The sequence below is a fragment of the Erythrolamprus reginae genome, chromosome 1 (assembly GCF_031021105.1).
Source record: "Erythrolamprus reginae isolate rEryReg1 chromosome 1, rEryReg1.hap1, whole genome shotgun sequence".
Taxonomy (NCBI): Eukaryota; Metazoa; Chordata; class Lepidosauria; order Squamata; family Dipsadidae; genus Erythrolamprus; species Erythrolamprus reginae.
In genome coordinates this window covers 96035172-96047529 of record NC_091950.1, presented here as the reverse complement: position 1 = coordinate 96047529, position 12358 = coordinate 96035172, and positions in this window count along the sequence as shown.

Sequence of the window (12358 nt, the reverse complement as noted above, 5' to 3'; positions counted from 1 at the left end):
AACAATCTTTTCAACCTCTTCATTTCAGTCAGGGAAACACCCACAAAGACACCTGCAGATTGGCAAAAGCCTGAAGTGTGGTGGCATCAAGCCTGGTTTGTATGACAAATGGGATAAGACAGCCATATCCAAATTTATTATTACTTAGAACATATTAGGACTAGCATTGACATAAGGTAGCAAAATTCCATTCTTGTTTTTCAAACTATGCTTAATCGTTCTTTCAAAGTTTTGAGATTGCAGTGCATTGCTCTGAATTGATAATGATTTTAGAATTAAGGAAACCAATCTGAATAATATCATCTAGGTGCCAAATATATGTAACCATTAATTTTCTTGCCCGAACCTCGGTTTTGATATATATTTTTTTCTCAAATGAAACTTTGGTGATATTTTATACTGATGTTTGGTTTCTAGATCATAATGATCATTCATGTTTTGTTAACTGTTACGTTATTTATTTATTCATTTATTCATTTATTCATTTGTCCAATACACAAATACATAGGAAGAAAAATAGACATGTGATAATATAAAAGAGGGTGAAAGTGGGCTTAGAGGAGAGGATATATGAAAGGAAGAGAATATATAAGATAGGTGAAAGAAAGGAAAGACAATTGGACAGGGGACGAAAGGCACTCCAGTGCACTTATGTACGCCCCTCACTGGCCTCTTAGGAAACTGGAGAGGTCAATCGTGGAGAGTCTAAGGGAGAAGTGTTGGGGGTTAGGGGTTGACACAATTGAGTCCGGTAATGAGTTCCACGCTTTGATAACTCGATTGTTGAAATCATATTTTTTACAGTCAACTTTGGCGTGGTTCGTATTAAGCTTGAATTTGTTGCATGCTCTTGTGTTGTTGCGGTTGAAGCTGTAGTAGTCATTGACTGGTAGGACATTGCAGCATATGATCTTGTGGGCAATACTCAAATCATGTTTTAGGCGCCGTAGTTCTAGGCTTTCTAGGCCCAGGATTGTAAGTCTATTTTCGTAGGATATTCTGTTTCGAGTGGAGGAGTGAAGGGCTCTTCTGGTGAAATATCTTTGGACATTTTCAAGGGTGTTGATGTCTGAGATGTGGTATGGGTTCCTCCCCTTCATTTTCATAGCCTGATAACAGTTGCTGGCAAATTTTAACATTTGAATTTTCATCTCTGCTGTCAGCATGTGAGGAATCCATCTTTCACAACTCTTGTGATATAGACGAACATCAATAATGTGATCCACATGTTCCTGAGAAATGCTGAATTTGACAGCAATTCCCCTTGAGTGATCCGTTGATTGTCCTTAATCAGTTCATCTACTTTTCTTATGTGAAACTCATTAGCTTAGCAGCTAGTAAAGGTCATTCACTTTCTTCTTGATCATACAAATCTCCTAGCTCACCATTTTTGCATTTTTGGGCCTAGCAAAGTCCAATATTCATGGCAGCATACAAGTCATAATTATAAGTCACCAGCAATAATGGCAAATTTTAATTGGAGGGACTCTACTGCAGTTTAAAAAAAGCATTCATAATGCATCGCTTAAAGTGTATTGATGAATTCTCACTACAGACAGAATTTCATGAATAACTGTCTGGTTTGGTGCTGCAACCCAACAGGACCGACACAGACTTCAGAGGATAATCAGAACTGCATAAAAAACAATTGCTGCCAACCTGCCTTCCATTGAGGACCTGTATACTGCACGAGTCAAAAAGAGGGCGGGGAAAATTTACTGACCCCTCACATCCTGGACACAAATTGTTTCAACTCCTGCCCTCAAAACGTCGCTACAGAGCACTACACACCAAGACAACTAGACACAAGAACAGGTTTTTTCCGAATGCCATCACTCTACTAAACAAATAATTCCCTCAACACTGTCAGACTTTCTACTAAATCTGCACTTCTATTCTACTAGTTTTTCTCATCATTCCTATCACCCATTTCCTCCCATGTTGACTGTAACTTGTTGCGTATATCCTAAGATTTTTATTAATATTGCTTCTTCATTGCTTATTTGACCCCTATGACAATCATTAAGTGTTGTATCACATGATTCTTGACAAATGTATATTTTATTTTATGTACGTTGAGAGCATATGCACCAAGACAAATTCCTTGTGTGTCCAATCACACTTGGCCAATAAAAATTCTATTCCATTCTATTCTATTCTATTCTATTCTAAGGCAACTCAATTTCAGAAATAACTGCAACATTGTTTTCTTCCTCACAGAAATTTCCTGCCAACTGAACTAAAACAATAGATGCTAAGACCATGTCAGAGTGTTGAGCACATCAGTACTGCCATCTATTGACAATGAATAATATTGAAGGCATTACAGTACTTATATGTCAACAATAACATATTGTAATAATGAAGTCATAGCTAATGTAATTTCATGGATCAACTTTTACAAACATTCTATCCAGGAAGCAAAAATATTTACAAACACACACGTACAAAATAGTCCAAATTCTCAAAAGGGAAGATTGTGGGGATAAAGGTTCATTCTCCAAGCTTGTGGATTGGTTTCCAAATATTTCATTACCAGTCTTGGTAACCTCTTCAGCTGATGTCAGTGTCAATGTTCTTTAGGGGAAACTGACATCCCCTAAACTCTGCTGAAGATGTTACCTGTTACCTAGATGTTAGCCTGGGAATGAAACATTTGGAACCCAACCCTCAAGCTCAGAGAATGAACCTTCACCCTCATCCTACACCTGAGCTGCAGATATTCACCACTGTTGCAAAGGGAAGTTTGTCAGACACACAGGTTTTAGGAGCAGAGTTAGTTTCTACAGCCAGCCAAGAAATAAAAAGAAATCTCAAAAATTATAAAATGTAAGGTAGTGTATGGTAGTGAGAATGAAATCTAGATTCATATAATGCTTAAAATCAGAAGGAATTATCTGTTGGAGGCAGGGGTAGGTTCTGGATTCTCCCACCGGTTGCAGTAATGAGGGATTTGCAAAATACCAAAGTGCTATTATTTTGCTGCAATTTAAAGATGTGCAAAATGTGGCAGCCAGGGGAAATTGAGGGAATGACTTGTGCCGAGTGCGAAACTGGACAAGAGAGAAGTTTCCACCAGCTGGGTAACAGTCCTGCATCCACCTCTAGTAAGTTCAGTGTTTTTAATGTGTGATTACCTTCCGTGTGATTCTGGATGTGCCATAGCTGGATTAGAAATAGATAAATTAGGGAGGAGAAGGAGGAAGGGAATTGCACATTGGGAATGGTTTTGGAGTAATGCACAGAGAGTAGGTAGAAACCAATATGCAGGGAGAAATGACTGACAGCAAGATAATATTTTGAAATTGACAACCTTCCAGTAAAATATGCATGCACATATATAATTGTGAAATGCCAACTTTATTAGGAATAATACTGACTAGCCATGAAATATTTGGCTTATGTGATTCATATGCAAATGACACATCTAACTCCCACCTTCATAATCCAAAGATTAGAGCAGGCCTCCAGGAAAAAAAAGAACCTTATGCAAATTAGCTTGGTCAAATTAGCTTGAATCAGCACAATAAAGTAGTATTTGCAATGATAATCCATTTCAGATTTATAGATTTCTCTTCTATAGGAAATCATCAGTGCCCTCCTACACCCTCTCCACAGCCAGTACTTTTGTCCCTAATCCTGCCAATCCCCTTATGAGCCACCATGGCCCATGTTTTCAAAGATAGATATATTTTATTTCCAAATATGTAAATTTTTGAAAGACTGTAGACTGAGATAGATGAATCACTATTGCTCAAAGTCATAAATGACTCAGTAATGACTGTTCTTCAAGAATGGTTTGTTTCTTTTCCTGATTTCCTTATGTTCTTCTATAAGTTTGAACACGATGATTAGATTTAAATCTGGGATAGTGGACTCTTCCTGAAATATTTAATTTAATTTAATTTATTTATTTATTGTTATTGAAAGGAACCTTGTATAAATAAAATAAATAAATAAATAAAATATACAAGATAGTGCAGGAAGTTAGCACCCACCTCTCTCCTAGAAAAATGAAATATTAAAAAGGCAGAGGGTTGGAATACAATTCTAATAAATAATTATTATTATGTAGAATACCCTTGGAAACATGCTTTTAGGCAGAAAAAGACTCACTCTTAGTGGCCCTCACCACCAAGGAATGGCCCAACTCACTCATCACCCCCCTCCACCTTTATTAATAGCCTGGACCAGTCTCTTCTACATAACAAAGATCTACCTCCTTCAAAAAGAGCCATATTAGTAATTGCCCATAGCCCTTTTCATTACATCATCACCCAGCAAGTCTCAGCCAAACTTGAACTCAAAAACCCAGCCTACAGAGTTGCCCCTGCAAGGCCCCATAGAAGTCTGACAGCCAATCAGAGTGCATTTCTTGCACAGAAGCAGGAGGCCCCCGGGGTGGGGCGCAAGAGAGGGCCATAAAACAAGGAACAAGCATCTCTTGCCTTCTCTCCTTCAACATCCTCCAGGCATGTGATCCCTCTTTCCCTAGGACCTCAGACCATGTGGTCCTACTGTCCTCCATTAAACCATCTTTCCAAGCACTCCCATGCTTCCAGTGTCTTTTTCCCAACTTGGAACAGAACCCAGACAGATATTCCTTACAAAAATAGCTGAAGAGTATATGTCAGTTCCATACAATGGTTTATTGCAGTGGTCCCCAACGTTTTTTCCACCAGGGACCAGTTTCAGCAAGGCAATTTTTCTATGGCCCGGTGGGGGCGGAAAGGGGTGTGGTTGGGGGCGGGATTAAGCATGGGGGTGCTGGTCCTTCCTGCCCCTCTTTCCCGCCATCGCCCTGTGGCCAGCAGAACCTGCCTCCCAAACCCTCTTGCCCGGCGGCAGGTGAAGCGCTGGAAGGAGGGGGTCAGGCCGGCCCTCCTGCCTCCCCCCCCAGCCAAAAACGCAAAGACGTGCCACGGCAGAAGCCAAAAGAGGCTTGAGCCTCCCGGTCCTTCCCGCCCCTCTGTCCCGTCCATCGCCCTGTGGCCAGCAGAACCTGCCTCCCGAGGCCTCTTTCCCAGCGGGAGATGAAGCACTGGAGGGAGGGGGCGGCGGCAGGAGGACTGGCAGCTGCTGACTCCACGGACCGGTGCAACATGCCCCGCGGCCCGGTACTGGTCCGCGGCCCGGTGGTTGGGGACCCCTGGTTTACTGTACATAGTAGATCTACAATAAAGTATTGTAGATTGGAATGGCAGACAACTAATAAAACTCTTGTTCTGAGTAATCCTTTCTGTTCTTCTCTTTCTGAGTGTAAAAATGAATAATGTAAGATAAATCTTACTAGATCAAACTTTGCTCTTTTAAAATCAAATGTGATTTTGTTGGATTTTTCCAGTGACTTTTCGCTGGTGACCAGATGACTGCAAAGAATATAAATCCTTCTATTCCCCACCATTCAGTCAGAACTGAAGAAGCTTTTTGGATGAGAAGTGAAATGTCTTGAAGGAAAAACAAAGGAAGTCCAACCGCCTCTTGAAAAAAACACCTTTGGGACAACCATGATCTGGATGACTGAGAATCTCCATAGACATTTTTCACTTTTATGCTTCACTGGCTCAATAATGCTACTACTTTGAAGAGGATTCTGGTCATCACTTAAAAATGAATATAGGGTCACTTTCTCTTTAGCTCTCTACATGGGGCTACTTCTGAAGAGTGTTTGGAAACTTCAAATCATGCAGAATGTGGCCGTGTGAGCCGGCATGGATCTCCCCAGATATACCCATGTTTCTCCAACACTCCGTGGACTTCATTGGCTGCCAATTGGTTTCTGGACACAATTCAAAGTGTTGGTGATGATCTATAAAGCCCTACATGGCATCAGACCAGATTAGTTACGGGACCACCTTCTGGCGCACAAATCCCAGCAACCGCTTAGATCCCACAGAGTTGGCCTTCTCCAGGTACTGTCGGCCAGACAATGTCATCTGGTGGGGCCTAGGGAGAGAGCCTTCTCTGTGGTGGCCCCGTCCCTCTGGAATCAGTTCCCTCCAGAGATTCGCACTGCCCTCACCCTCCTCGCCTTTCGCAAGACCCTTAAGACCCATCTAACTGCATGTGGCAGTTAGATCATGCCCCCCCTCTTAAATGTTATGTGTGGATGTGATTAAGTTAATTGACTGCTTTAATGTAATGGGATATTAGCTTACAGTTTTTAACTATTAGATTTGTACACGTATTGTTTTTGTATTGTATTCTATGAGCCGCCCTGAGTCTTCGGAGAAGGGCGGCATACAAGTCTAAATAATAATAATAATAATAGCTGATTTCTTGAATAGCTTTTTTAAAATGGTCAGTTACAGTATAAAGACACTTTTAATCTATATGACAGTAGTTGAAATTTCCATTACTATTCTTCTTTTGCACATAGTTCTTTCACTTTATTTTTAATCTGAATACATTAAAGAAGAAAACTAAATTATAAGAGAAGCCAGCTGTGTGAATAACTCTAAACTAAGTATAGAGAAACACACATCCAGTATTCAGTGACTTGTCAAAGGGGGAAAAAAATACTAGAATGCCACAAACTTAAATCTGATCATGATTATATTTTGAATTATGAATTTGCACTTTGGGGATGAAATAATAATTTAAAGCCTCAACATAAAACAGAATATCTTCTGAACAAATCAGAGTCACCTTGAAAGCTACGATTTTCTTACTTTTCAACACCCACAGTTACCTTTACCATATTAGCACACTTAATTTTTAATGTAATTATTGTATCCCTATTAAATATCTTAATTAATCAGTGCATTAATTATATCAAAGCATAGTTAGTTGATCAAAAGAATCCCTATGGATGACTTTAGGCTACTAACTGTCTCTCAGTCACTGTGATTTATCCGTGGAATGAGCTTAGCCATAGTTACTTAGGCTCTGGAAATCTCACTTTATAGATTCGTGCAGAATAACAGAGCTGGAAGGGGATTGGTTGGTTGGTTGGTTGGTTGGTTGGTTTATTTATTTATTTGATTTCTAAGCCGCCCAACTCCTTCCAGACTCTGGGTGGCATACAACAATTTAAAAATCAATCAAAAATAGAGAAGAAAATGGTAAGTGAACACCTGACTACCCTAGACAAATTCAAGTCACCAGGACCAGATAGATTACACTCCAAGGTTCTGAAAGAACTGGCAAACAAGATCTTAGAACCACTGAACTATATCTTTCAAAGGTCCTGGAGCACCAGGGACTGCCAGAGGACTAGAAAAAAGCTGATGTAGTTCCCATCTTCAAAAAGGGGGGGGGGAAACAGATCCAGGAAGTAACAGACCTATCAGCCTGACCTCAATACCAGGGAAGATTTTGGAAGAGATAAACAAGCAATGAATCAATGAACACCTAGAAGCAAACAAAGTAATAACCAAAAGCCAATATGGGTTTGTCAAAAACAGATCATGCTAGACTAATTTTATTGCATTCTTTGACAAAGTGACAAAATTAGTGGACCAGAGGAAAGCTGTCGATGTGGTTTACTTAGACTTTAGTAAAGCTTTTGACAAAGTAGACCATAACCTACTACTAGATAAAGTAGAAAAATGTGGGATGGACAGCAACACCACCAGATGGATTTAAAACTGGTTAACTAACCATACTCAAGGTGTAGTGCTCAATGGAACTGCATCTACATTGGGATCTGAATAAGCTCCTGGCAGTGGCACGATGCAACTCTTCAGGCTGCTCGTTTTGCAGCAAGAGCAATGGTGTCAGTAGTAGTGGCCCGCAGAATGACCTGGTTGTGTAGTTGGTCCATAGACCTCCATTTTAAATGGTGGTTAATGTCTGCCCCTATCACCAGTCAGTCCCTTTTTGGGGAGGCCCTGAACCTCACAGTGGTGGAAACCAGGGACAAATGTAAAATCTCTCCCTCAGGCAGCCAGAAATTCACTTATTGACCTGCCTCTTTTCCAAGGAGGACCCCAGAGATCTAGACCAACCATATGGGAAATTCCAGGGGCAATTTCAAGGGCAGTCCCAAGGGCAGATGAGTGGCTGCCAGAGAGGCACATATAACAGGACCTTCAGGGGCAGTCAATCTAAATGGCCCTTTTGAGGGGCCGGTGGTTGTCCCTTCCACCAAAATAAGTAAATTACTGAAGTTACTTCCCCTAGGGGGCTGCCTGACACTATTTGCCAAGCGATGGGAGGAGATCACTAATGATGCTTGGATTTTGGAAATTCTGTCATCTGGGCTTAGACTTGAATTTAGCTCCACCCTCACAAGGATTTCCTTTGCTGTCTCCTGTCTGTAACCATCAAAAAAGCAAAAAAGGGCTCTGAGGAACAAAGCCATCAACTTGCTGGTCACTAGAGCCACTCAACAGGTGCCTGAAGACCAACAGGGACTGGGGTTCTACTCCATCTTGTTCATAGTGCCGAAACCCTCAGGCGGATTGAGAGCTATTGCAAATCTTAAATGCCTTAACAAATACATTGTACACAAAAAAATTAAGATGCACACCCTGCAATCAATTCTGGCAAGTATTAGGAAGGGAGACCTACTTGCATCCATTGATCTCTCAGAAGCCTACCTCTATATTCCCATTCGGGCATCTCACTGCAAATACTTGCGATTTTGCTATGCAAAGAACCAAAGGTATTCACTAAGGTCATGGCTGCCCTGGCAACCTATCTGAGGACCATACTAGTACAGTATTACCTGGATGACATACTCATTCAATCCTCCTCTATCCCACAAGCAGAGCAGGATGTTCAGGTAGTCCTTAATACACTTGAACATCATGGGTTTCTGGTCAATTCAGGCAAGAACCAACTGGTCCCATCCACTAGACTGGACCATTTGGGGGCCATTATTGATTCTCTAGATTGCAAGCTGTACCTGTCCCAGGAAAGGAGGGAGGACTTGGTAGGGTTAGTCCAGCAGGTGCCGAGCCAGAATTCGGTTCCACTTAACATGTTATCCTCTTTCCTGGGCAAGATGATTTCAGCTATCCACATGTTGTGCATAGTGACTAAGTAGTGCATATATCTAAATACATATACTAATAAAAGCTTGTTTTCCTTTGTACATTAATAAAGCTTCTATTCTTGTCAAGGAGAGTCTGATCTTAATCGCTTGTCTTGAAGGGGGGGTTGTGGCACAGGGGGCACTACTTATACCTTTTCCAGACTCGGTCCTGATTTCCCATCCTTGGAGGCTAGCTCCACCCTACTAGAAAGGGTGTATCAGGTAAGTACAACATCCTTTTGCTTCAATAATATCGGCAGTTTTTGGAAGTTCTTTTCCCCAAACCGGGCAGAGTCTGGGTGGTTTCTTAGATGCTTTACAATGTCTCAGATTTGGGAACTTGGAAGTTTTAAATTTTGTCACTGCTGGGGGAATATTATTATTTTGATCAATTGACTGGAATTTATTGGGAAAAGGGTGGGATAGAAAATGTAGAAAGGATTTCCCAGTAAAATCTTTCTCAGTTGAAATCTTGGCATAATAATATCAGTCATGGTGGCCACTATGGCTAATATAATATATGAAGCAGCAAAAATTAATAATTTTAGGGACTAGTAACGTTTATGAGGTTATTTGTAGGACCAGGATACTTTATATTGATATCCATAGAAATTACCTCTAGAAACTTTGAGCAATTGTTCTATCTATTTTTCAAATAAATTACAATAAGCTTGGGTTTATTTTATTTTATTATTTTTTGTCCTTTTATATATTTGTTGTAGTTGCCCATCCAGTAAACTCTGGAGTGATCATCACTCTGAGAACCATACATTAGTGATAGCTAGATGATGCTAATTCATTCCTATTAAAATAGAGTTGTTTCCAAGGCTGTCTTACTTCATTTGGAAAGTATTTCCTACTCACAGAAAAGTGATCATACAATCTGTGCTTAAGAACCACATGAGAAAACAGAAATAAAATTCAATTATTTGATATTGACCTTCTCGAAAAAAGATAATGACCTGAAACACATTTTCAAATCAACCATGAAATACTTATATAAAAGAAAGATAAAAGCTCGGAATAGCTTTACAATCTTCAGACTTGAATCTTATTGAAAATCAGTGGGGAGATCTCAAATCTGAAGTATCTACAAGGATGCCTAAATATTTCTGAGTTAGAACATTTTCCCAAGAAGAATGGAGGGGGTGGGGAATCTGAAAAAAAGTATAGAAGAACTCTTAACTGGCTACAGGAAATGTTTGGAAGATGTTTTGCCAGGTGTCATAAAGTGACTCAAAGACTGTCCACACTTCTACACCTGACATACTCATTGTTCTCTTATTTTGAAACTGTAAATAGCTTCACATAAATAGTACATTGAAATAGAAACATGTAAAATTGAAACAAACTGTCATATTTAACTTGGTATCATGCAGATTTTTTTGTCTTTTTTTTTCATTCAGTTTAGGATTCATTGAAATAAAGCATTTGAGCGAGAATATTGTTAATATTTAAGGGGCGTGCATAAGTGCACTTTTGTGCCTAATGTCCCTGTCCTACTGTCTTATTATCCTTTCTATTACTACATTCTACTTATGTTATGTTATGTTAATATGTACTATAATACTATACTTGTTTGACAAATAAATAAATAAATAAATAAATAAATATTTTAACTTTTGCATGAAACTATTGTATCTTGCTTCCAAGAAAATGTTCAGTGATTACCTAGAAAGGCTAAATAGTTTGTGAACAGGATAGGATATTCTGAATTACTGTTTCACCCACATTCGTACAGTGGTTTCCAGGATATGGAATTCATTCTCTACAAGCTTGATTGATCTCTTTCCTATTAGTATGTGCAGATGCTATTAAAAGCTTTTCCTTTTGTGCACATTCAGTTTATCTGAATCAGTTGTTTTGAAATAGGGAGGGATAATATTAAAAGCTATTTCTGTTAATTACTCTTTGCTTCTAATGCCTGAATATTCTAGATCAATTTAGGTTGTGTTGTAACTTCCCTTGAAGAACTTTGGATTGTAAAGCTGAATGAAAATATCTAAAATAAAATTTATTGTGTGATTTTTAAAATGTATATAAATCTTTGATTGCCATATATGTACGCTGACGACACCCAGTTGTACATCTCCACCCCGTGTCCACTCGGCGAAGCAGTGGAAGTGATGTGCCAGTGGCTGGAGGCTATTGGGGTCTGGATAGGTGTCAACAGGCTCAAACTCAACCCTGATAAGACAGAGTGGCTGTGGGTTTGCCTCCCAAGGACAATCCCATTTGTCCGTCCATCACCCTGGGGGGGGAATTACTGACCCCCTCAGAGACGGTCCACAACTTGGGCATCCTCCTCAATCAACAGCTGACTTTAGAACATCACCTTTCGGCAAGGAGTTCTAGTCCCACCTTAGCCTCAAGGTCAATTGTGTTACCTTGGGCCTCTCTCTCCCTCTCTCTCATACACACACACACACACACACACACACTCTTAGAGAGCAAGCAAAACTTCTGAAGCAAAGTGGGAGGAGAGACTGCAGGACCTGTCCAGACAGTTTCCAGGAATTGTGACTCAAAATCACCAAAAATAAATATGTAGTTATGGTTTGTTTGTTTTTTTACTTTCTTCAACTAAGAACTCATTGCTCTTACTTATTTTATATTCTACTACATTCCATGCCAATGAAGTAGCACTGTAAAAGATACACAATTGTGGCATCATAAAACAGTAATAAATCAAACATCAAAAGTAGCATAACTTTTTGATGGTGGCTGCAGAGCTAAGCGCCCGTCCTTTGAACGAAAAAATATCTTGGCTTTGCCTAATTCACAAGCTTACATATCTGAATGCAGCCGATTTTAGAAAACATTTATTTAAAGGCAGAATTACAACCAATTTTATTTATAGAACAGCCCTCCATCCCCCAATAATTTATAAGATCAAGTTCAACCTCAGGAGTATTACAGTGAACCTGATGTTATATTTAACCATTTTCCTGTAGAAAAAACACATTTGAAAGGCAACCCTTTTCAATAGAAAATTAGCAGATTTTTATTTTCAATCATTTTTCAAGACTTTTCCCTGCACAGATCTATACATGTATAGATAGTCCCTATAGGCTGATTATTGGTAAAAAACGAGAGAGAAGTTGCAATCAAGAAACAATCCAGAATTAAATGCTTAGGCATTAAACTGTTGCTCCATATGCTTTTGTTGCTCCAAATTACATCTTCTGAGTCCACTTTCCTTCAAATGAGACAGATCATTTTGCCTTCAAGATTCTTCTAATATAAGGGGAATGATACATATATTTTATACGCTCAGGAATTTCCATTAAAAATCATTTGCATCCTATTGTTATTTGAACATTCAACATGCAGGGGAAATATATTCTTAATTGCCAGCATATCACAGAAGGAGGAATG